Here is a 26,138-nt window from a genome sequence, read left to right on the forward strand (position 1 = left end):
CTTATTTTTTTAAAAGACTTATTTATTTATTTTAGAGAGAGAGAGAGTGGGGGTGGGGAGAGGGAGAGAGAGTCTTAAGCAGACTTTTCACTGAGCGCAGAGCTCGGTGCAGGGCTTGATCTCATGACCCTGAGATCATGACCTGAGCCAAAACCGAGATTAGATGCTTAACTGACTGAGCCACCCAGGAGCCCCAATATATATAACTTATTTTTAAACTAAAAGCTAGGATTCTGAGGGCCTTGGCAGCCCACATAATTTATAATATTGTTCTGGTTATGATATCTACAAAAACTTTTGCTCATTGGCTGGTCTTGTTTTTGCCTGTATAGCTTTGCTTTTGATTGGAGTTGAAATGTTTTATGCACAGAATGTGGTAACGTTTGCCATGTTGAGTACTGAGAGAGAAACTTTGTTTTGGTTAAACATCATTCTGGTAGTACCATATGAAGCTGAGATTGGAAATGGACAGAGAAGGCTGCATGCAGTCAAAGGAGTGAATTATAAAAAGAAAAAGGAAAGAGGGGGAAAGTAGTGGTCATTATTGGCATTTAGAGATTTACTCCAGGGTCTTTGAGATACTCCATTAATTCATGCAGTGTCTTTGTGAACTGGGGTCTTACAGAGAACTATAGAAAGAAAGCTTCTGGGTGCCTGGGTGGCTCAGTCAGTTAAGTGTGTGCCTTCAGCTCAGGTCATGATCCCAGTGTCCTGGGATCGAGCCCTGTGTCAGGCTCCCTTGCTCACTGGGGAGTCTTCTTCTCCCTCTGCCCCTCCCCCTGCTCGTGCTCACTCTTGCATGCTCTCCCTCTCTCTCTCAAATAAATAAATCTTAGAAAAACATATATTAAAAAAAGCTTCTTATAATTGTTACTGTCTCTATAATTTATTTCTCAAAATGAACAAAACAAATGTTAAGTTTCAGTAACAATATATTTACTTGATTAAAAACAATTTTTAAATTATCATTAAAGAGAAATTTTCATATTTAAAATTTGTCATGTCAGTTGTACTCTTTTAATTTCAAAAAAGATAAATAAAAATTATATCATCATTAAAATAATTTGAGTTTTCCTAAAATTCTGTAGTTACTTATTTTTTAAAGAAGAGTTTTATTTGTTAAAGATTTATTTATTTATTTTAGAGAGAGAGTGTGTGTGTGCACAGGAGTGGGAGGGGCAAAGGGAGAGGGAGAGAGAATCTCAAGCAGACTCCCGAGCCTGACATGGGGCTCAATCTCACAACCCTGAGATCATGACCTGACCCGAACCAAGAGTCAGACACTTAACCGACTGTTGCCCCTAAAGAAGAGTTTTAATAATATTTGTTGAAAACCTGTTTGTAACTATCACCACTACATTACATTAAATCCTTTTAATTTTTATCCCAGTAATTTCAGATTTTCCGTATCACAAGGATGGGGATAGAGGGAAGTTTTATATAAGGACTCAGTTTTGTTAAGCAAATGAAGAGTATGAATAGCATTTATTTTTTTATTTTTTGGCTGGGTACAGTATACTTTATTTTTTTATTTTTAAAGATTTTGTTTATTTATTTGAGAGAGAGAGAGAATGAGAGAGCACATGAGAAGGGGGAGGGTCAGAGGGAGAAGCAGACTCCCTGCCAAGCAGGGAGCCCAATGTGGGACTCGATCCCGGGACTCCAGGATCATGACCTGAGCCGAAGGCAGTCGCTTAACCAACTGAGCCACCCAGGCGCCCCCAGTATACTTTATTGATGGTACATGACAAGGTAGGACTCCCCAAGCCCCTCCCCTTCTTTAGGAATCTGGGATAGAAACTGGAAACTGTGGAGGTCAGGGGATTCTCAGTTAGGGGGTGAGTTGGGGCAAGAACTCCCCAGCATCTGACACCCTCTCTCTTCCTCTTGCTCTTGCTGGGGCTGGTGTTCCAGGGGGGGGCTCTTATTCCTTGGAGGCCACGTGGACCATAATGTCCACTACTTGGTTGCTGTAGCCAAATTCATTTTCATACCAGGGAATGAGCTTGAAAAAGTGGTCATTGAGGGCAATGCCAGCCCTGGCACTGAAAGTGGAAGAGTGGGTGTCACTGTTAAAATTGCAAGAGACAACCTGGTCCTCAGTGTAGTCCAGGACGCCCTTGACGGGGCCCTCCAGCGCCTCTTTCACCACCTTCTTAATGTCATTGTATTTGGCAGCTTTCTCTAGGCAGATCCATGCCTGACACATTGCAGGTGGGGACACAGAAGGCCATACCAGTGAGCTTTCTCTTCAGCTCAGGGATGACCTTTCCTACAGCCTTGGTGGCACCAGTAGAAGCAGGGATGATGTTCTGGGCAGCCTCTTGATCATCATGCCACAGCTTCCCAGAGGGACTGTCCACTGTCTTCTGGGTGGCAGTGATGGCATGGAGTCATAAGTCTTGAGTCCCTCCATGATGCAAAGTTGTCAAGGATGACCTTGGCCAGAGGGGTCAAGCAGTTGGTGGTGCAGAAGGCATTACTGACAATCTTGAGGGAGTTGCCATACTCCTCATGGTTCATGCCCATCACAAACATGGTGGCATCAGTAGGAGGGGCAGAGATGATGACCCTCTTGGCCCCACCCTTCAAGTGAGCCCCAGCCTTCTCCATGGTGGTGAAGACCCCAGTGGACTCTGCAATATACTCAGTACCAGCATCACCCCATTTGTTGTTGGCCAGATATCACTCCTGGAAGATGGAGATGGGTTTTCCATCGAAGAAAAACCAAATTTCCCTTTCTCAGCCTTGACTGTGCCGTTGAATTTGCCATGGGTGGAATCATCCTGGAACATGTAGACCATGTAGTTGAGGTCAATGAAGGGCTCATTGATGGTGACAGTATCCACTTTGCCAGAGTTAAAAGCAGCCCTGGTGACCAGGCACCCAAAATGGCCAAATCCATTTGCTCCAAACTCCACTGTCGTGTCTTGGGGACTCGGCTGGCACTGCACCAGAAGATACAACTGTGTGTCGAATGTGGAGGAGGAGAGAGCCAGCATTTAATTTATTAATGTGCTCATACTATGTATATCAATGACTGGTGTGACTTTTGGGATGTTTCTTCATTTTGTGGGTCTTCGTTTTCTCACCTGGAAAATAAATGGCATCATATATTATATGAGCTCTAAACTTTGTATTTAGGAGACAGTAGATTTTTTATTCAGTCCAAATCCGATAGCAAGATGTTCAAGGCCTTTCATAGCTAGAAATCTTTAGTTATATTTTAATTTACTTTCACAAATCCTGTTGTAGTATTCACCATTCTCTAGACTTACAGATTGGGCCGGAAGCAGAAATGTAGTATGCTTAGCTAATCTCCACGCTTATCCCTATTTACAGTTCTTCCTGTATTTCCTATCCTGGTCAGTGGGATTACTGTTAACCTTGTCATCCTATGTAGCAGGCTCAGTGCTAAGTGCTTTACATGCATTCTTTTCTAATTCAGCCTCATGACAACCCTCTGATATGTCAGCACTATTATTACCTCCATTTTACAGAGGAAACGGAAACCCGTAGAGATGAAGTCATTGCCCAGCATACACAGCTGAAGTGAGTCGAAGCCAAACCTCTCACCCAGGAGTGTTTTCAAAGCGTATGCAAGCCTTAATTTCTAGGTGATATTGCCTTCTCTCTATGCAGCTCCCAAGTCCTGTTGATTCTACCTCATAAATAAGACTTGAGAGCCTTTCCTCATCTGTCCTTCCCTTACCCTTACTTTAATTTAGATTCTTCATCCTCATCATCCAGACTATTGTGTGAGTCTCCCGTTTGGTCTTCCTGTACCTCTTCTCTCCTTGTCTAACATAGGAGTAGATGATTCAGATCATTTAATGCTTTCCTTACTACCTATAGGTTAAACTATAAGATTCTCAACATTTGTAGTCTGTCCCCAGTTTATATTACCTGCTCACTTTCATCTTGTATTATACTGTAGACTCCTTGAGTCTGGGGGCTAATATCTTTGTATTCCTTGCAGTATTGTGGACATAACTGCTTAGAGAATGGTTGTTGACTTAATGAGGTAGACCTAGGCAGGTTCTTAGCTTGGCAATTCAGAAAATACTTTGCTAGAATTAAAATGAATTACTCTCTGTAGTAGCTATAGTAAGGTTATTTTAGTATATTAATAATTCACACATTATTATTTTCATGTAATAATAATTCATATAGTCCTCCAGTAATATTAATTTGAATTAATCAGATTTTAAGTTATTACCTACAGTTGTTCTGAATTCCTGTAGAATTCTTTTTTCCAGAAGGGAATTAAGAGAATTGAGACATAACAAAAGCTTACACATTAGGTTTTGGACATTTATTGTGGTACAGAATAAAAATTAACAGTCATTGACTTCTTGGTAGAAATTTGATTGAGTGAAAAATTTATGTTATTTACTTTGTGTAAGTAAGTCTGTAATCAGGATCTTTTATGGTATTCAAAATGTACCAATGATTCATGAACCACCCCTAGAGATAATGCAGATAACTGGTGTAATCCTATACTTGGTTTTGTTTTAATTTGCAACACGTCTTTTTAAGTCTTTTTAAATCTAAACTTTTGGCAGATACATTGAAACATGGTAAAAGTTATTGGCTGCCAGTTGTGACATTTTTTAATAGAAATGTTTACATCATAAAAAGTTTCTTAACAGATGTATAGGTGGGTAAGTTTTCATGATAGATAAAATATTTAAAATAGGCTTCATTTAATATCTCCATAAGTGTCAATAACTGTATTTTTTGTGTGTTTATTCGTGACTTTTAAAAATCGAGGTATAATTCACAAACAGTAAAATTTACCCTTTTACAGTGTGCAATTCAGTGGCTGTTAGTATATCCACAGAGCTGTATAGCCATCACCGATCTATAATTCCAGGAGATTTTTTTTACCACCCCACAAAGAAACCAATGCCCATTAGCAGGCACTTCCTTTCATGTCTCTGGCCAGCCCCTGGCAGCCAGTGATCTACTGTCTGTCCCTATTGATTTGCCTATTCTGGACATTTCATATGGATTTACACAATATGTGGCCTTTTGTGTCTGGGTTTCTTTCACTTAGCATGTTTCCAAGGTTTATCAATGTCGTAGCATGTATTAGTTCTTCATTCCTTTTTATAGTGGAATCCTGCTTCATTGTATGGCTTTACCACATTGTGGTCATCCATTCATCAGTTGATGGACATTGGGAGTTTCCACTTTTTGACTATTACAAATAATGTCATTATGAACATTTGTACACAAGTTTTTATGTGAATATATGTTCTCTTTCTCTTGGATATAATCCTAGCAGCAGAACTGCTGAGTAATGTGGTAAGTCTGTATTTAGCCATTTGAGAACATGCTAGACTGTTTTCCAAAGTGGCTGCAATATCTTGCATTCCCACCAGCGGTGTAGTGTATGAGGAGTCCAATTCTTCCATATCCTCACCAACACTTGGTATTATATGTTTTTTTGATGATAGCCATTCTAGTGGGGGAGAAACGATCTAAGATAAGTGAGTTTCCTTATAGTATTAAATTAATGAAGGCAATAATTATTTTCCAGTTTGCAGAAAACTAACTCAATTTACATTTTCTTCTATAATTATTAAATAATTGAAACCTATTAATTATACCAGCTCCAGATACATAAAATTAAATGTTCTTTAAAAAGTTGCCCATGGGCGCCTGGGTGGCTCAGTTGGTTAAGCGACTGCCTTCGGCTCAGGTCATGATGCTGGAGTCCCGGGATCGAGTCCCGCATCAGGCTCCCTGCTCGGCAGGGAGTCTGCTTCTCCCTCTCCCACTCCCCGTTTCTGTTCCCTCTCTCACTGTGTCTTTCTCTGTCAAATAAATAAATAAAATCTTTATAAATAAATAAATAAATAAAAAGTTGCCCATGTAAATGTTTCATAAATGTTTCTGGTACTCCATCACCTAAATACATGTGAGAACTACTATTTTTATACACTTAAGGCATAAGTGCTTAAGCTCACAGAACACTTGCTTTTTCTTTCATTGTTCACGTTGATTGTGAAAGAACAATTCTTTTGTCAATATATTCACATTGATTCAAATAGGATTAGAAGTGTAATTGAAAATAGCATTTTAAGTCTTTCCTTTTAAAAATATGCAAATGTTGCATTTTAGTAGGTTCACATAAATGGGTAAGGCAACTTTAATGAAAGGAAAATAAGCTATAATAAGAAATGTCTTGTGCTAGTTTTGGTAGTATTCACTGTATTTTAAGTAGACAAATACTAGTAAAGAATGAGCAAATAATGCTTTTAATCATTTTCTTCAATTGGACCGAGATAGAGCCAAGAAGCTTCTTTAAAGGCAGTTAGTGAGAGAGAAGGCAGTTAGAGTACTTTGAATGGTTCTCTGTGCTAAAAGTCATACTTGGGCTTTTTGTTGATTTGGTTTTTTTGGGGTTTTTTTGGGGGGGGAGCATATACAGCTAATTTGACTAATTTTCTCAAATATTTTTTGAGGATGTATGTAAGAATAAGGATTAAGTTTTAATATTAGAATAGGTCTTGTGCATGGGGTAACATGATTCCAGTAGTAAAGATCCTTTCTTTACCCAAGCTGCTGATTGGGAGTTAAGTAGACCTCAATCCATGCTTCTTTTAATAGTACTAATCACCAGTGTTCCTAAGGTTGTAAGAGCATAATTGTCGGTATTCTCTTACATAATGGGTAGGAAAAGTTGTTTTAATTGATAAATAATCTGTGTGTGGTAGTACATCTATATTCTTTTCCTTATTTGTTAGTAGGTATGATGTCCTGCAAACTAATCTTATAGCCCTTAGGTTACTAAGACATGTCTGCTCGGAATAATAGTGATATTTCTTCATATAGATAAACCTCGTTTCTTTTAAAGTAATGATTTACAGGGTGTCTGGTTGGCTCAGTTGGTTAAGCGACTGCCTTTGGCTCAGGTCATAATCTCAGGGTCCTGGGATTGAGCCCCGTGTCAGGCTCCCTGCTCAGCAGGGAGTCTGCTTCACCCTCTCCCTCTGCCCTTCCCCCCCTGCTCCTGCGCACACTCTCTCTCTCTCTCAAATAAATACATAAAATCTTCAAAAAAAAGTAATGGTTTATGGTATTATCCAAATGCATTAAGAAGTTTTCTTTTTTTCATTAAGTAATCTCTGTGCTCAACATGGGGCTCAAACGCACAACCCCAAGGTCAAGAGTCATATGCTCTACTGACTGAGCCAGCCAGGCGCCCCAATCCAAATGCATTTTTTTAATGTTACATTAGTTGCTTAAAAGAAAAGAACATTTGCAGGGGCAGATGGCAATAATGTGACATACTGGATGGTAAAGGGTCAGTGCTAACATAGGTGCCTAGGCCAAATAAAATAGATAAGGAGGAGCTGATCGTGCTTGAGGATGAGAGTGACATCACAGTGGCACAGCAGATGAGGCGTGAGTCCTGAGTTTCCCTCATTCAGTCTCATATTAGGGCAGGTAATGAATTCTTTGTAAGTGTTGTATTACATTTGGGGTGTGTGTGTAGGCTTCAATCCTTAAGTCGTATAATGTTAAGAAAAGACAAGATAACCTATCTAGAAGATTCGGGGGTTGGAGCTACATTTTTCGTCATTGTAACATTTTAGGGTTATAATTTCTAAACAATTGGAAGGATTTCCATCCAGAATAACTTGGAAATTCTGGGGAGATTCTCTGCAAATATATTATTTCTTTCAGTCAGTTCAGTTAATATCTGTACTCAATTTGCTGATTGTTTTTTAGAAGAAAAATGTATCTGCATAAGTGAAATTGGTTTGGCCTTTGTATTTAGGCAGGCTCTTAAATTTTGTTATCAGGATTAGGTCAGTCTATAGAATGAGCTGATTAACTTTATATAAGGATTATGTATTATTTTAGGCTTTAACTTCTAAAAATGAACTCATCCTAAATGACTTTGAGGGTATATAGGTAAGTGACTGTTTTTTCCAGTCTCTGGCTTTGAGTCTCTTCAGATAGTCTTTGTCTTCTTGAAATACTTTTTGTAACGTATGTTTTCCTAGAGCCAAAACTCTGTAGATTTTTAAATCTTTAAAATAAATTTGTATGCAGTATTATAGACTTTTTTTTTTAAGATTTTATTTATTTGTTTGACAGAGAGAGAGAGCACAAGCAGGGGGAGCGGCAGGCAGAGGGAGAGAGGGAAGTAGGCGCTCCCCGCTGAGCAGGGAGCTGAATGGGACTCCATCCCAGGACCCTGGGATCATGACCCAGCCGAAGGCAGACACTCAACTGACTGAGCCACCAGGCGTCCCAGTATTATAGACTTAAAAAAAATTTCCCATATATGCAGTTATATCACTCTTTCATTTATGATGTTCCATAAGGCTCACTTTTTGATACCAGTCTTCCTAAAAGTGTCATGATGAAGATCACTACAAGAACAATGTTTAACTTGAGGTTTTTGTCCCTCATAAAGAGATGGACATCCTTCAAGGAGGCTTTTTTGAGGCTGAGATGGGCAGTACAGTCAAGCAGGTATGTTCCCCTGGGGATATAGAATGAACAGGAGAAAATCCTCCTAAATATTGTTTCCTCTGTATAGTGGGATTATGGGTAGTTTTAATTCTGTAACATTTTCTTCTCTATTTTGGTTCGTTTTCTACAGAGAAAATAAACACGTAGTAGAAATAAACGTGATCTTAACTGCCAGGGCAGTGGGTCTGTACACAGTAGTTTTTCCTCTCTGCCCCATCCCCCATTGTCAGTCCCCCGACTGGTTAAGCAAAAATGAGGATGGGTGCATAATGAATGTTTCTTCATGATTGCTTTCTTAGCTCACAACAGGGATTCTGAAGTATTCCATTTCATAAAGTAGCCAATTATAGACATACTGAAATCATCATTTTTTTTTGCTCCTGGAAGGATGGTCTTTGCTTACAGAGAGGAGAGAGAGATCACAGTGTCTTTCTTTCCTGAGCAGAAGTGTAAACTGTTGACTTCTCTTTCTCCTGCAAAGAGAGGACCTTGCTTACTTCTCCCAACTTCCCGTTTCAGGAAGAGGGAGGAATAAGAGAGGAGGTAAACGGAGTATAGTTAGTACTGACTGCAATAATGTGTCAATTCTGGAGATCTGGTGTGCAATTTTTAGGTAGTCAAAGTATGTAGCCATAAGGGATTCTATCTGGGAATTAAAGTGCAGTGAAGTCATTTGGCATCAGTTCATTTTGGAGTTTTGAGACAATTGACTGGCTTATTGCAAAATTTTAATTTGAAATCTGTTTTGAGGATTGATGACCTCTCCGAAAGATCTCTCTGTAACTATTCCATTAGGACATGAGATTTAGCCAAGTATTGATGTGTTAATTATACTGGATTAGCTTCTGTGCATACACATACACACGCACTGAAATCTCATTGTCCTCTAAAAATGTTATTTTTTAATTATTTGACCTCTTTTTATATGCTATTAAGAGACATTAGGATGCAAATGCGGTACTGTGAGTTTTACCTCAACAATAAAGGTATTCTCTTTTTTCTTTAATCTTTAAGAGTATACCAAAACCTTTTGCAGTGACTTCTGATACAGGACAATCTCTTAGAGTACTGCTTTAATATATTATAGTGACAAGGAGAGTCACAAACACTGTAGTTATATATTTTTTTCCTCTGTTGATTTAAGTAGGATTATACAACCTCTAGGGTGATGTGCCAATTCAGCAAAATGGCACAGACCAAAAAGTAAGGAGGTTAATGTAAGATGAGGGAGAAACAAAAAAAATAGGACAAAAGAAAACGCAAGATGAGAAAAATTCAGTGAGGAAGTTTTACTCAGGTACACGAAAAGGGTTTTTTTCCTCACTACCCCCAAAGAATATAGCAGGAATTTTTACTTTGATTATTCATTATTAAGCAAATAAAAGTAGTGGCCAGAATGGATTTTTTTAAAAATCCCAATAAAATACAGGAACCCATAGCAAATCTAATAGAGAAAAAGAGAAGGAAATGAATTTACAAATCTAAAAAGGAATACTAGGGGAGGCGCCTGGGTGGCTCAGCCCGTTAAATGTCTGACCCTTGATTTCAGCTCAGGTCATGATCTCAGGGTTGTGAGACTGAGCCCTGTGTTGGGCTCCATGCTGGGTGTGGAGCCTGCTTAAGATTCTCTCTTTCCCTCCACTCTGGAAAACAGTATGGAGCTTCCTCAAAAAGTTAAAAATAGAGCTACCCTACAACCCAGCAATTGCACTACTAGGTATTTACCCAAAGGATACAAATATAGTGATCCAAAGGGGCACCTGCACCCGAATGTTTATAGCAGTAATATCCACAATTAGCCAAACTATGGAAAGAGCCCAGATGTCCATCGACAGATGAATGGATAAAGAAGATGTGGTAAATGTGGTAAATGATAAAAATGAACTCCTCTGTGAAATTCCCTTAGCTGGCTTCCATTGTTCGCAAGGTAAGTTACCTTCTTCTTCCTTCAAATCGTGTGTGACTTCTGCCTGCCTCTCCAGGCCTGTGGCCTTACTCCTTTGCTTCCTGCACTCTAGCCAGACCGATTTTTCTGTTCGTCTCACACACACTGTCCTCTTTCACTCCAGGACTTTTGTACATCCTACTTGTTTTGCCTGGAATGCTGTTAACGCTTGTTTTGAACAGTTAATTTCTTTGTGTCTTTAGGTTTTAATTCAAAATTTCGTGTCCATGGGGAAACTATCCCTTAATCTTTACAGACTTGGTTTGGGTATTTATGTCATATGTTTTCATAGGTTCTATACCTATATATATATATATATATATATATATCTGTACCTTCTCATCATATACTTAATGTGTTAACAATGATTGTGATTATCTGTGTCTCTTTTCCCCCAACGAGACTGTAGTCTCTTCAAGGGTAGCGTTGATGGCTGTTTGGCACAGCATTGGAACTCTAGTGCCTAGTGCATAGATGGGTACTTAATAAATACTTGCTGGATGAATAAATACCTGTATGGTCAAATAACTTTTCCATTTCTTTCATTATGAGAATTACCCATTTTGTCCAAACAAAACAAAACAAAACTAAACGGGTTTATGGACACGTTCTTCCAAGCTTTTCAGGAAATCATTTTCTATATTAAACTGTTTCATAGTATACCTATATACATATGGAAAGCTATTCAGTTCATTCTGTGCCGATATCAAATTTGACAAAGCACCAAAAAGTAGTTATTATAGACCTAGTTCAGTTATGGGAAGCCAATATGAAATTCTAGCAAATCAGATTCAACAGGATATTAAAAGAATAATGTCATAATCAGATAGAATTTCTCCATTGAATAAAAAATGTGTGTGTATATGGGGTCAAATATGAAAAACTATATGATTATCTCAACCAATGCCAAAAGAGTTTGATAAAACTCAGTATTTATTCTTTAATAGGATGAAGATTACTTTAGTTAAAATTTTTAAAAAAAGAATTTCTATCAAACCAATAGCCAACATTATGCTATGTATTGAAATGCCTGAGACATTTCTGTAGAAATAGAATAAAACAAAGCCTCAGTAATACCACCATTAGTTCACTTTTTGTTTTGTTTTTGCCAAGGTCAAGACAACATAATGAAACATAACAGAAATTAGAAGCAGGATTTATGGAAAAATAGATACAGTTTCCATTATTTGCAGGTGGGATGATTATACCTAGAAATGAAAGAGAAAATGAAAAACTTAGAATAGATATGAATTCATGTGAAAGTTGACATTGGATAAAAGATAAGGTTAGTGACTTTTCTATAACATGGAAAGGTAATGTAGTGAAAAAGTGCTCCATTTACTATAGCATCAAAGAATACTTTAATGAAAAAAATAAGGCTAATCAATGAAGAAAATTATAAAATTTTACTGAAAGATAAAGAAAATTTTAATGGAAAGCTATACTATGATCTTGAATGGGATGGCAGAATAAAAATATGCATGCTTCCAAAATTGGTTAATATTCACTGTGCCAGAATCCCAAAGTGTTTCTTTTGACATTTGACCAGAAAATTTAAGTTCATGTGGAAGAATAAATAAAGGATAAAAACAAAGACAATTTTCGGTGAACAGTAATTAGGAGGAAATAGTATTACCAAATACCATTTTTTTAATAAAAAAGCAATTTAAACAATATAATACTGAAGAATAAGCAAACCTATCTGAATAAGCCCAGAAAGACCTTTCACTGTATGTAAGAAATTAGTACATGCTTTTAAAAAGAAAATGCTGGTGGGGTGGCAAAAAAAAAATTTTATTTTATTTTATTTTTTTATAAAGATTTTATTTATTTATTTGACAGAGAGACACAGCGAGAGAGGGAACACAAGCAGGGGGAGTGGGAGAGGGAGAAGCAGGCTCCCCGCAGAGCAGGGAGCCCGATGCGGGACTCGATCCCAGGACCCCGGGACCATGACCTGAGCCGAAGGCAGTCGCTTAACCAACTGAGCCACCCAGGCGCCCCAATTTTTTTTTTAATAAATAAGTAAATAAAAAGAACCTTAAAAATCAGGCAGTTCACTTCGTAAAACAAAAGTTGTATGAATGTTCAATAAGCATATGAAAAGATCGGTATTATTAATTATCAGGCAAATGCAAATTAAGACTCCAATGAGATACTACCTATATATACCCATTAGAATGGCTAAGTTAAAAAACCTGACAATACCAACTGTTGGTAAAGATACAGAATTCTCATTAATCACTGGTAGAAATGTAAAATGTTACAACCACTTTAGGAAACTGTTCAGCAACTTCTTTTAAAAAGTTAAACATACACCTAATCGTACAGTCCAGCTATTTCATTCCTATTTACCCAAGAGAAATGAAAACATATGTTCACTCAAAAACTGGTCCACAAATGTTCATATCAGCTTTAGCCACATTAACCCTTACTACTGAGATCTGTTCTTTGCTCACAACACTTCTGACACCAAATGTGGTTTTTCCACGTCAAGTAATTCTCCAATTCTCTGCAGATACCAGATGGGAATTCTACAATTTAATTCAATTCTGACACTGTCTACAAGTTAGCACAGACCTCCTGGTTAAGGGTTCAGGCCCACATGACTGCCCCCTACTTTAGGCACCAATCACATGTAGTGGGTCCCCAGGTTACCCACACTTCAGCCTGACCTGGCTACAAATTGGGGGTTCTTAACCCCCTTCTCAGCTTCTATAGTTTCTGTTATATCATGGCTTATAGAACTCCTTGAAAGGCTTTAACATATAATTACTGGTTTATTATAAAGGATACTATAAAGGATACAAATGAACATCCAGATGAAGAGGTATGAGAGATCTGGGAGTCCCAAGTACAGGAGCTTCCTTCCGCATGGAGTTTGGGATATACTACCCTGCTGATACATGGATATGTTCACCAACCTCGAAATCCTCCAAACCCCATCACTTGGGGTTTTTGTGAAGTCTCCATTATGTAGGCATGATGGATTAAATCATTGGCTGTTGGTGGTTGAACTCTGTCTCCAGGACAGACGTCAGGGTTAGGGCTGGTAGTTTCAATCCTCTAGTCATATAGTTGGTTCCCCTGCTAACCAGCCCCCATTCTGTAGCTATCAAGGAGACCACAGCAGTCATTTAATTAACATGAACTCAGATATGGTTGAGAGGGGTCTTATTATGAATAACAGAAGATGTTCCTGTCACCCTTATCACTTAAAAAATTCCAAGGATTTAGGAGCTTTGTGCCAAGAACTGGAGGAAGACCAACAAAATATGTATATTTTAATAGAGGTATAATTGACATATAATGTACACAACATATTGATTTGAAATTTGTATACATTGCAGAATGATCACAATAAGTCTGATCTCTGTCACTGTACATAATTATAGAATTTGTATGTGTGTGTAATGAGAACTTTAAGATTTACTCTTTGCAACTTTCAGATATGCAATACAGTATTATTAACTATAGTCACCATGCTGCACATTACATCCTCATGACTTCTTTATTTTATAACTGGAAGTTTGTACCTTTTGACCCCCTTCATCCATTTTGCCCACCTCCTTGCCCCCCTTGCCTCTGGCAACCAGCAGCCTGTTCTCTGTGTCTATGAGTTCAGTTTGTTTCTTTGCTTAGATTTGACATATAAGTGAGATTATATGGTTTTTGTCTTTCTCTGATTTCTTTTTCTTTTTTTATTATTTTTTAAAGATTTTGTTTATCTATTTGACAGAGAGAGACACAGCGAGAGAGGGAACACAAGCAGGGGGAGTGGGAGAGGGAGAAGCAGGCTTCCCGCAGAGCAGGGAGCCCGATGCGGGGCTCGATCCCAGGAGCCTGGGACCATGACCTGAGCCGAAGGCAGACGCTTAACGACTGAGCCACCCAGGCGCCCCTCTCTGATTTATTTTTCTTAGCATAATGCCCTCAAGGTCCATCCATGTTGTAACAAATGGCAAGATTTCCTTCTTTTAATGGCTGAATAATATTCTGTTGTGTAAATATACCACATTCCCTTCATCCATTCATCCACTGATGGACGCTTAAAGTTGCTTTCATGTCTTGAAAGTGTGTATTTCTTTTTTTTTAAGATTTTATTTATTTAGTTATTTGAGAGAGAGATCACAAGTGGGGGGAGGAGCAGAGGGAGAGGGACAAGCCAACTCTTCCTGAGTGCAAAGCGTCACGTGGGGCTCGATCTCATGACCCTGAGATCATGACCTCAGCCAAAATCAAGAGTCAGATACTTAACCAAATAAGCCACCCAGGCACCCTAAAAATATGTATTTCTTATACCACAATATCCCAGACCCAAACTGAAAACAACCCGCGTGTCCATCAGTGGTTGAATGGATTATAAAAAGTGGTGTAACTATCTAGGGGATATACCACTATTCAGGAATACAAGGGAATGATCCAGTGAGACATGCAACAGTGTAAATAAATCTCATGATTATTATATTGAATGGAAGATGCCAGGCTCTAAAGACTTAAACTGTTAAGATTCCATTTATATAAAATTCTAAAAACTGCTAACTTACAGTGACCGAGAACAGCACATCAGTGCTTGCCAAGGGCCTGAAAAGGAGTGTGAGAAACCTTTTGGGGGTCAAAGAAATCTGCTTCTTGATTGTGGCAGTAGTTTCATAGATACATACATCTGTCAAAACTCTTTGAATTGTACACTTGAAATGGATGCAACTTATATATGTATGTCTGTATTGTATGTATCATGATATATTGTACGTTTCTAGGTTTCTCTCTTCTACCATATCCTGTTTGTCAGCACATCCTATGGACTGTACTTTCAGAAAATATCCAGAATTCAATGACCTTTTGTTATTCCAGTGCTACTCCTCTAGTCCAAGCCTCCAGGATCTTTTGTTTAGATAATTGTTGTAGACTTTCAACTGGTCTTGAGATGCTACACCTGCCTTCGGTATATCAGTAGCTAGAGTCATCATGTTGAAGCCTAGGTCTGGTCACGTCACTGTCCTGCTCAATACCTTGTATGATATTCATTTTACTTAGAATAAGTCCATCTTACTGGAGTTCTTACAGTGGCCTTATAGGAACTTAAAGATCTGGCTTCCTGATACCTCTCTGACCTCATCTCCTGCTTTTCTCCACCTCATGCATTCCAACTGTATTACCTTCCTTGCCTTTCCTTGAGCATTCCAGGCTTTGACCTTGCCTTCCCTGTAATATTTTCCTCTAGACATCTATGTGGCTATTCCCTGACTACTGTATTTAAGTCACTGCCAGCCCCCAACACTACCACCTACTTCTCTGCTTTATTTTTCTCCGTAGCACTTATTCCCAGCTTACGTACTTTGCTTCACTTATTGCTGATTTCTTTTGTTTATTGTCTTTCTTTTTTCCCTGTCTAGGGTGTAAGCTCACTGAGTGCTGGGAATTTTGTACCTCCTCCCACACCAGCTATTTTCATATAGTAGGCACTCCACACGTTTGTGGAATGAATGAAATGCTTTTACTTGCACTACGTATACAAATCAAGTTCACAGTGAAGCTCACTGAATAGATGAAAAGTGGGATATGCTTCTGAAGCAAGTTACTGTAAAGTTTCTGTTCTTTACATTTTTCGGTAGATATTCTTCACCTAAAATATGGAATTTTAAGGAATTGTTCAATTAGGGAATTAATTTGATATGTAGTATTTTCTGTTTCCTTGTTTGTAAAAGGAGATAGGTAGACTGATGCCTAAAATCCCTTTTTGTTTTCAAAGTCTGTGACCCTTTTAACCTGAACCCTTGTGGTTTGGGGCTGCTGAGAAACTACCTTTTAGTTTCTCTCTATAAAGAGAGATTAGTGCCTTTATTTCTTTCAGTCTTTATTCCTTTTTAAAAATCCCTGTAGCTCTGTTTGGCAAGGAAGTGGTTAATACTAGGAGCAGGGTGGCAATTCAAGGGACCAGAGCTTATCTCAGCAGCTGGGCTGGGAGGGAAAGAAACCTTTTCAAATGACTAAGAATGGCCAAGATGTAATCTGAGTAGGAATCTGGACATACTTTTCTTTTGTCTACTGATTGAGGAATTTAATGGGGGTTATGCCCCAGAATTTAGTTTCAAATTATGAATGTAAGTCAGGAGAGAAAGTAGAATTTGATACATTAAATTTTATAGATAGCAAGGACTTTGTCCTGTATATAGATGGATTAAAAAAATTTTTAAAGGCATAAAAAAAGAAAGAACAGCAGAAGACACAGCTCTTATTCCTTTGGGCCCTATCTTAAAAAGAAGGATGTACTTGAAAGAATGCTTTTACTGAAAAGTGATGAGTAGGGGCGCCTGGGTGGCTCAGTCCTTAAGCGTCTGCCTTCGGCTCAGGTCAGGATCCCGGGATCCTGGGATCGAGCCCCGCATCGGGCTCCCTGCTGGGTGGGAAGCCTGCTTCTCCCTCTCCCATTCCCCCTGCTTGTGTTCCCTCTCTTGCTGTGTCTCTCTCTGTCAAATAAATAAATAAAATCTTTAAAAAAAAAAAAAAAGTGATGAGTAATACAAAAGATACAGTAAATTGTTTTCATGATCTAGAATGCAGTTCTTTTTTTTTTTTTTTTTACTAGTAGCAAGAATTACTATCAAACTCCACCCATTGGGCCAGAGATCCTGTGGTGTTAGTGAAAGACTTGCCCCTCCTGCAGCATACTACCTACACTTGTGAGTTCTTCAGCCCCAGTGGCTAAAAATGCAGTTCTTTTTATAGTCTTTAATTTCAAGGTAGTATTGATTGTTGGGTTACAGATTTTTTTTTTTTTTAAGATTTATTTATTTATTTATTTGACAGAGAGAGAGACAGCGAGAGACGGAACACAAGCAGGGGGAGTGGGAGAGGGAGAAGCAGGCCTCCCGCAGAGCAAGGAGCCCGATGCGGGGCTCGATCCCAGCGCCCTGGGATCACGACCCGAGCTGAAGGCAGACGCTTAACGACTGAGCCACCCAGGCGCCCCAGGTTACAGATGTTTTAAGTTTCACCTACCCTTGCTTTTAGGATGTAACTAGTTTTATGGGTTTATATCAGTTCTTGTTTCACTAATTTGGGGAAGCATAAAATGCTGCTATCATTGATGGGTTTTGGTTAATGTACCCATCACTTTTTAGGAATATGTTTCATAGGATTATTGTTTTTACGTTGCTTTTCCATCAAAAGTTCATAAGAGATGTCTTGAATATTTTCAGTACACTAACACTGTTTTCTTGAAATACCTAGATATTTGTAACAGCTAATATGCTGAGAATGAAAACAATGACAGTGTCACTTAGTCACAGTCAGTAGGTCAGTAGAACACATGCTATAAGTTGTTTTTCTGATAGTACAGATGTTTTGGAGCTGATTCATCCAAAGGCTTTCCAAGCCCCCATGTGCTTCCTAAGTTGTGTTTGCTGCAGGTTGGCTTGGTAGCGTGCAATCATGAGTTAGGGGAGAAGAAAGAGCCCGACCAACCCCTACATTGTTCTGAGCCATATTTTTTCTTTTCAATGGAAGTAAACCAATATGAATGTTGAGAGAGATCAAAATTTGGCAGCTTTTCAATTGCTTGATGTTTATAAACAGGCTTTCTTCAGGGAAAGGAATTTGGAGGAGGGCAGAGATGTTATTCTCTTTTCTTACATATCTGCAATGTCCTATTTGACCCACGCAGATGAAACATTTTAATACTATGGACAGTCCATTTGAGTTTGGGACTGTATGACAATAATGGATTGATATACAAACATTTCTGTACCTTATACAGTAAGGAAAATTGAGTAAGTGTGGGTGCGGAGGTAATGTGCTGACCTATACACTTTTCATCTTGTCCTCAGCAAGGAGTTTATGGTAACTTTCACGGATTCCCGTTTGTTGTTTAAATGGCCAGTATTTAATGAGTACCTATTAAGTGCTAGCCCCTGTTCTTGGTGGTAGGAATGGAGGGGTGAACACGGTATTTTCTACTCTCTTTTTTTAAAAAAGATTTTATTTATTTATTTATTTATTTATTGAGCATGTGGGGAGGAGGGGCAAAAGGGGAGAGAGAGAGAGAATCTCCAGCAGTCTTCCCACTGAGCGTGGAGCCCGACAAGGGGCTTGATCTCACAACCCTGAGATCATGACCTGAGCCGAAACCAAGAGTCAGACGTTCTACTGGCTGAGCCACCCGAGATAGTTTTTGGTCTGCCTTCAGCTTGGGTCATGATTCCAGGGTCCTGGGATCCAGCCCTGCATCGGGCTCCCTGCTCAGCGGGAAGCCTGCTTCTCCCTCTCTCTCTCCCCCTGCTTGTGTTCCCTCTCTCAGTGTGTCTCTCTCTCTGTCAAACAAACAAACAAACAAACAAATAAATAAATAATCAATCTAAAAAAAAGATTGTGTGGGGCGGGTAGATAGATAATAAACATGTATATAAATAAGATAATTTTATTATTTATTTATTTTTAAAGATTTTATTTATTTATTTGAGAGAGAGAATGAGATAGAGAGAGCATGAGAAGGGGGAGGGTCAGAGGGAGAAGCAGACCCCCTGCTGAGCAGGGAGCCTGATGCGGGACTCAATCCTGGGACTCCAGGATCATGACCTGAGCTGAAGGCAGTCGCTTAACCAACTGAGCCACCCAGGCGCCCAGTAAGATAATTTTAATTATCGGTAAGGTAATACTGATAAATATGGAGAAGATAAAACAGGTTTTGGTAGATTGTGAAGGTCATAGGGTATGGTGAGAGCTGTTTAGTTAGAGTCCGAGAAGGCTGCATTGAAGACGTGACTTTTGGATTGGGACCTGAAGGGGTAAAGATGAGGAAACCGTGAGAGGCCATGTATAAGAACATTCCCAGCAGAAAAAACTACAAGGTGATAATAAACCTGGTATGTTCAAGGACAGTGAGCCAAGGGGGAGGAGGAATAAGAGATAAGGTTGGAGAAATAGCCAGGGTCACATGGAGACTAGTAAGTCACAGGAAGGAGTTTGGATTTTTAAAAATGTGACAGAAAACATTTGTAGGGTTTTTCAGAGTGAGGTGTTTATAATCCGTGTGGAAGATAGACAAGAGGACAGCAGAGAATGGAAGCAGGAAGATCATGTAGGACGCTGTTGCTAGTGTCGGGGGGAAGATGGTGGTGGCTTAGATCACCACGGTTACAGTGGAGATTCAAGTAATGAAGCCAGTGGAAATTGGCAGAGAGACTGGAATGGTATGAAGGAAGGAGTCAAGGATGACCCTAATTTTTTGGTGTCAGTAACTAAGTGCATAGTGGTGCTATTTGCTGAATTGGGCAAGTCTTGAAGTTGGATGTAGAAGTGTAGGTTGAGGGACGCCTGGGTGGCTCAGTCGGTTAAGCGTCTGCCTTCGGCTCAAGTCATGATCCCGGGGTCCTGGGATCGAGTCCCACATCGGGCTCCCTGCTTCGCGGGGAGCCTGCTTCTCCCTCTGCCTCTGTCTCTCTCTCTCTCTGTCTCTCATGAATAAATAAATAAAATCTTTTAAAAAAAAAAAAAAAAAAAAAAAGAAGTGTAGGTTGAGGACATCCTCTCTGTTGGGGCCATATTAGCTCTCTGTACACCAACAAAAATAGTCATCATCATTTACCGTCTGAATCCATTGTACTCTTTTTACTTTCAATTTTATATTTTTAAGTTATTTTACAGATAATGTTTAGAAGTACATATACAGGAATAATGAAGATAGCTTTATTAGAAATGTTAATAAGAATTTAAACATATCAAACTCAACTTTAAAAATACTTCTTTTTCCCAGCAATTTTAGGTTCATAGTAAAACCGAGTGGAAAGTACAGAGCTAACCCATATGCCCCCTGCCCCCACTCATGCACAGCCTCCTCCATTATCAACATTCCCCACCAAATTGGTGTATTTGTTACAATCGATGAATGTGCATTGACATATTATCACTGAAAGACCATAGTTCCCCTTAGGGTTCACTTTTGGTGTTGTATATACTATGGGTTTGGACAAATGTACAATGACCCTTATCCACCATTATAGTAAAATATTCAGTGCTGTGCCTGTTCATTCTTCCCTCCCCCATAATCCCTAGCAACCACTAATCTTTTTACTGTCCCTATAGTTTTGCCTTTTCCAGAATGATGAGAAGACAAGCCATAGAGTGGAAGAGAGAATTTGCATGATAAAAGCCCATTGACCAGAATGTCATATAGTGACAGTCATACACTATATAGGCTTTTCAGATTAGCTTCTTTCACTTAGAAATATGCATTTGAGGTTCTTACATATCTTTTTATGGCTTGGAAGCTCATTTATTTTTAGTGCTGAATAATATTCCATTATCTGGATGTGCCACAGTTGGTCGATTCACCTGCTGGAGGATATCTTGGTTGCTTCCAACTTTGGGCAATTACGAATAAAGCTGCTCTAAACACTTGTGTGGGTAACCTCCATGCTTAGGCCAATTTGTGTGGGTATAAGTTTTTAATTCCTTTAGTTAAATATCAAGGAGCAAGGTTGCTGGATCGTATGGTAAGAATATGTTTAATTTTGTAAGAAACCTCCAAACTCTCTTCTAAAGTCACTATGCCATGTTGCATTCCCACCATCAGTGAATAAGAATTCCTGTTGATCCACATCCTCACCAGCATTTAGTGTTGGCAGTGTTCTGGATTTTGGCCATTCTAATAGATGGGTAGTGATATCTGTAGTTTTAATTTGTGTCTCTTTGGTGACATATGATGTTCAGCATCTTTTCATATGCTTATTTGCCATCTGTATATCTTCCTTGGTGAGATATCTGTTAAGGCCTGTGGCTCATTTTGTAATGGAGTTGTTTTTTTGTTGTTGAGTTTTGAAAGTTCTTTGTGTAGTTTGGTTAACGGGCTTTCATCACATACGTCTTTTGTAAATATTTTCTCCCACTCTGTGGCTTGTCTTCTCATCATTTTGACAGTGTCTTTCACAGAACAGAAATTTTTATTTTTAATGAAGTCAGTGCTTCAGTTTAATCAATCCTTTCATGGGTTGGGCTTTTGATGTCTTAGCTAAAAAGTCATCACCAAACCCAAGATCCATCTAGGTTTTTTCTTCCTATGTTATCTTCTAGAAGTTTTATAATTTTGCATTTTTATTTAGGTCTGCAATTCATTTTTTTAAGAGTGTAAGATCTGTGTCTAGATTAACTTTTTTCATGTTGATGTCCATTTATTCCAGCACCATTTGTTAAAGAAGACTATCTTTTCTTCATTGTGTTGACTTTGCCCTTTTGTCAGGGATCAGTTGATTATATTTTTGTGGGTATATTTCTGGTCCCTCTATTCTGTTCCATTGATCTGTTTGTTTATTCTTTCACCAGTTCCACACGGATTTAATTACTGTGACTTTGAAAGTCTTGAAGTTGGTTAGCTTGTTCTTGTCTTTCAATATTCTGTCAGCTATTCTGAACCTTTGCCTCTTCATATAAACTTTATTTATTTAAAACCAGCACATTTATTGTGTGAGCAATCATCGAAATCCTTAAAATGAACTGCATGCTGCAGTAGTCACCCTCTTGGGTTGAGGTGGTGTTCCTTCACGGAATCCATGCCTGAATCTGAGCAATACAATTTTTAGGTGCCTCATCTGACAGGTTCCAGAGGTATTTTGTTTTTTAGCCTTGGCACTCCAGTTACACTTTCTCTTCTGCTTGGCAGGATAGCCACATTTGCCACAGGTTGACTTCTGAAGGTGGTAGAATTTAGAGCCACAGTGGCAGCACATGTGTATCTTTTTGCGACACTTTCCAGATGATGACTACACCTTCATCATCTTGTTTCCAATACCAAGACCAAAGAGTCCATATAAATTTTAGAATCAGTTTGTTGATAGCCACAAAATAGTTTACTGGGTGTCAAACTCATTTTTACTTTGTTTCCTGGTTGTGAAGGCATATACATATTCAAAATGAGAGAAGTCCTTAAAAATAATTAACTCATCAACTGCCATTGATAAACCTGGAACATATACATTGAATACATACTAATTTCAGATTTTAAATACATTTCTAGTAGGCTTTGGCTTATCATTACTTCTGGTTCTTGTATTTTCATTGTCAAAAGCAATACTTTGAAAAATTTTGATGGCTGATGATTTTGTTTGAAAAAAAGGATAACCATTATCAGTTGAAAAGCATTTTTGTTTTTTAAATTTATAAATTCACAATTAGAATGCTCTATCCAATGATTTTTTCATTTCTATATAACCAGTTTCCTTCTCTTCTGTACACCTTTATATAAATATCTGCCTGCAGCATTTATACATCTATGAGCTTTATCAAGTAAATTTTGCTGTACAAACATAAAAGATAAAAGAATACTACCACATATCCTTTTAGGTAAATGAGATAGTCCAGATTCTTGTAACATAGTACATGATAAAGTCCTTATTGAATTGACTATGAATCCTATATTTCCTTTTTGTCCTTAAAAATATATTGTAAACTCACCGCATCTTAGATTTGAGAAGATTCATCTAGGATTATTGCTGTTTGCAGATTCATTATCTGAAATTTTACTATGACCTGCCTGTTCACATTCAACATCTAATAATTGCAAAGCATTTTTCTCCATTGATCTCTTTGCCATTATGGGTGGATAATGAAATATTCTGAATTCTCAGCTATGTCCACTGAAACCCAAAATGAATATAAGGATGGTTTCTCCAGACTTATTTTTGAAAGACGAGGCAATACTTTTTGGGTAACGCAATAAGAAAACTGAAGGATGGTACAGTAGTGCATCCTCCTTCTAGGCAATTCCATTATTCTTCCTTGTTATTTAAATTTTTAAGTATAGTTGGAAATAACTGATGAGTAATGATGAAGTAATTGCCAGGATGATGAATTAGAAAAGATTTTAAGATATAGGAAAAACACTGAGGTCCCATAATATATTTTGGATTTATAAAAGGGTCCAACATAGCTATATGGTAATTGCCAGGAAAACATGACTTTTATTTTATTATTTATTTATTTATTTATTTTTTAAAGTAAATTTTCTCTTTGTTCTTTGGAAGACCGCTAGGAAAAAATAAAGTCATGAAATACAAATCCTTACAAATAGAACTGCTCAAAAAGAATTAAGCAACAAAACTTGGATCCAGTAGGCCCTGATGGTATTACCAAGAGCTAAGTTTGAAATGCATATTAGATGTCCTAGTGGTAATGTGGAGTAGTTGTTGTCTCTGTGAGGCTGGAGCTCTAGGGAGATCCAGGCTAGGGATTTCGTCTGAGAGTCATCAACACATTTTTGGTATTTGAAACCTTGAGTCTATATGGGGGTCACCTGGGAAGAGAGTATAGATTGGAAAGAGGAAAGAGCCAGGAATAAACCCATGGCATACAAGGCTTTTTTTTTTTTTTTAATGTTATGTTAATCACCATACATTACATCATTAGTTTTTGATGTAGTGTTCCATGATTCATTGTTTGCGTATAACACCCAGTGCTCCATGCAGAACGTGCCCTCCTTAATACCCATCACCAGGCTAACCCATCTCCCCACCCCTCTCCCCTCTAGAACCCTCGGTTTGTTTCTCGGAGTCCATAGTCTCTCATGGTTCGTCTCCCCCTCTGATTTCCCTCCCTTCATTTTTCCCTTCCTGCTATCTTCTTCTTCTTCTACTTCCTTTTTTTTTAACATATAATGTATTATTTGTTTCAGAGGTACAGGTCTGTGATTCAACAGTCTTACACAATTCACAGCGCTCACCATAGCACATACCAGCCATTGGGAGGGTATGTGCATACAAGGCTTTTTAGAAGTTTGGTGAAGGAAAAAAAGATTCTGAGAAGGTATAATCAGTGAGGTTAGGACCCTGTGATATTTAGAGAAGAGTGTTTTAAGGAGGAAGTAATCAATTGGGTCAAAGAATGCTGAGACATAATTAAAAAAAAAAGTGAGGTCAGAGAAGTTTAACCATTGACTTTAAAAAGAAATGGGGGGGGGGTCATTGATGACCTTGGGAAGAGCTGTTTCATTGAAGTGGTGTGGTAAAAAGCACATTTATAATGGATTGAAGTGAGGAAGTAGAGATAAAAAGTAGAGGCAACTTTCAGTAGATTTTGCTGTGAAGAGGAAGCAGAGAAATGGTAGGTAGTTGGTGGAGGTTTCCTTTAATCCACGTTAGGGGATTGAGAGAAGTGGGTAGAGTACCTAGAACTGGGTGTGTGAGCCAGGGAGATTTTGTTACCTTTTAACATATTATAAGGTTCTATATTAATATTCTCTAGGAAAGAACAGAATAGTCCCTGCTCAGTTTCTCCCTCCCTCCGCTCTCTCTTTTCCTTTTTTGATGTTAAAAAACTCTGTAGGATTTTTACTTGCTTTTTTGTGTGTTAGAGACAAAATACTAAGCACTGGCTTGCCTTGTCTGATTTTTTTTTTTTTGATGCAAATCAACAGGGAAAAAAATGAATCTTAAGCAAATACCAATTTTCTGGGCTATATTTAATACTTGAAGTGAAATGTACTGGTAGCAAGATTTCCTTATCATTTGGGGCTTGTATGAACTATAATAATTACTGTCTAAATGATAAGATGAACTGAAATAGCATTTAGTTTAGACTAGTCTAAAATTTGAATTTAGCTATTGTTTTCTTATATGAATGTTGCTTAGGATTATGAAGAACAAAGGTTCTGAAATGTATTTTATGTTTTGAGTTATAAATAAAATTGAGGAAAAGTCTTGAAAACCTTTACTGTAGAAACTAATTTACTAAATATCTATTGAATGGGCCAGTTTAAAGCAGTCAGAACTTAAAAAACTATTTTGGATACTGTTCTGTTTCCTTAAAAAATAATATTTCTCCAGAGTGTGTAAGGGTTATACCCGGTGAAATTGGCTCTGATCATGTCCCAGATTTTCTTATCTGTCTTCGATTTGGCATATGATTTTTAGAAAATGTTCAGTTGTTTGTGATATGTAGTGGTGCCAGCTTCATTATTTTATGATTTACAGGAATCGAAACATCTTCTTTATAACTTTAAATCTTTATTTTACTTATTTTGTGTTAAAATCTTAATCCTTTGTGTTATATGTGATAGCTCAATATTGTAAGCCTACTTAGACAATAAGACTTTCTGGAACAGTTCTAAGTGATATTCTGGGAACTTAGTGGCAGTTAAACAATACAGATGTCTTTTGGCTTTTTAAATTTTCATGGTTGGCTTTCACTAAGTGAGAGTGTTGGATGTAGAAATTATTTAGCATCTTTCTCAAAAGTCCCTTCAGACTAATTTCCAAACCTAGTTTCTAAAACTCTGCAAAAAAGCAAGATCTCAAAATTTTCTAAAGTTGACTATATAAAAATTCTTTGGTGTTAATGATAAGATGGTTAGTTAAACTTATTTGGGGTGTTATGTTTGCCAAAGTATTTTTTACATGTTAATGCTCATAAATTTTGTATTTTAACATGTATTTAGCTTCTTTGATTCTCCCCCTTTTCCTCTCATTTCAACACACAGTTCTTTCTTTTTAAATTTCACTGCAAATTTAGGGAGAAAAGGCTTCCTTCAACAAATCTTTAGTGTCCTGCAGCATTATATTATGGGCTATAAAATACTTCAGATTTGGTCCCTGCCCAAGACCTGGCCAGTTTCATGTCTTCAGTAACTTGATGTATTTAAAGTTTTGCTAATAAACCCTTTGAAACTTGTGGGCCTTTTCTCTCTTTTTTTTTTTTTTTTTTTTTTGGT

The 26,138-nt window shown here is 38.0% G+C and overlaps 1 protein-coding gene and 2 pseudogenes across 2 annotated transcripts in view; 1 reads left to right on the forward strand and 2 right to left on the reverse strand.

Annotated features, from left to right (window-relative positions):
• The window catches only part of MAGI3 (membrane associated guanylate kinase, WW and PDZ domain containing 3), a 242,179-nt gene that overhangs the window by 59,552 nt on the left and 156,489 nt on the right, over positions 1-26,138 (forward strand). The window lies entirely within an intron of this gene.
• On the reverse strand, positions 1,925-3,002 carry LOC123324585 (annotated as a pseudogene).
• LOC123324731 lies at positions 17,026-17,159 on the reverse strand (annotated as a pseudogene).

This window comes from Neomonachus schauinslandi, chromosome 4 (genome assembly GCF_002201575.2).
Source record: "Neomonachus schauinslandi chromosome 4, ASM220157v2, whole genome shotgun sequence".
NCBI lineage: Eukaryota > Metazoa > Chordata > Mammalia > Carnivora > Phocidae > Neomonachus > Neomonachus schauinslandi.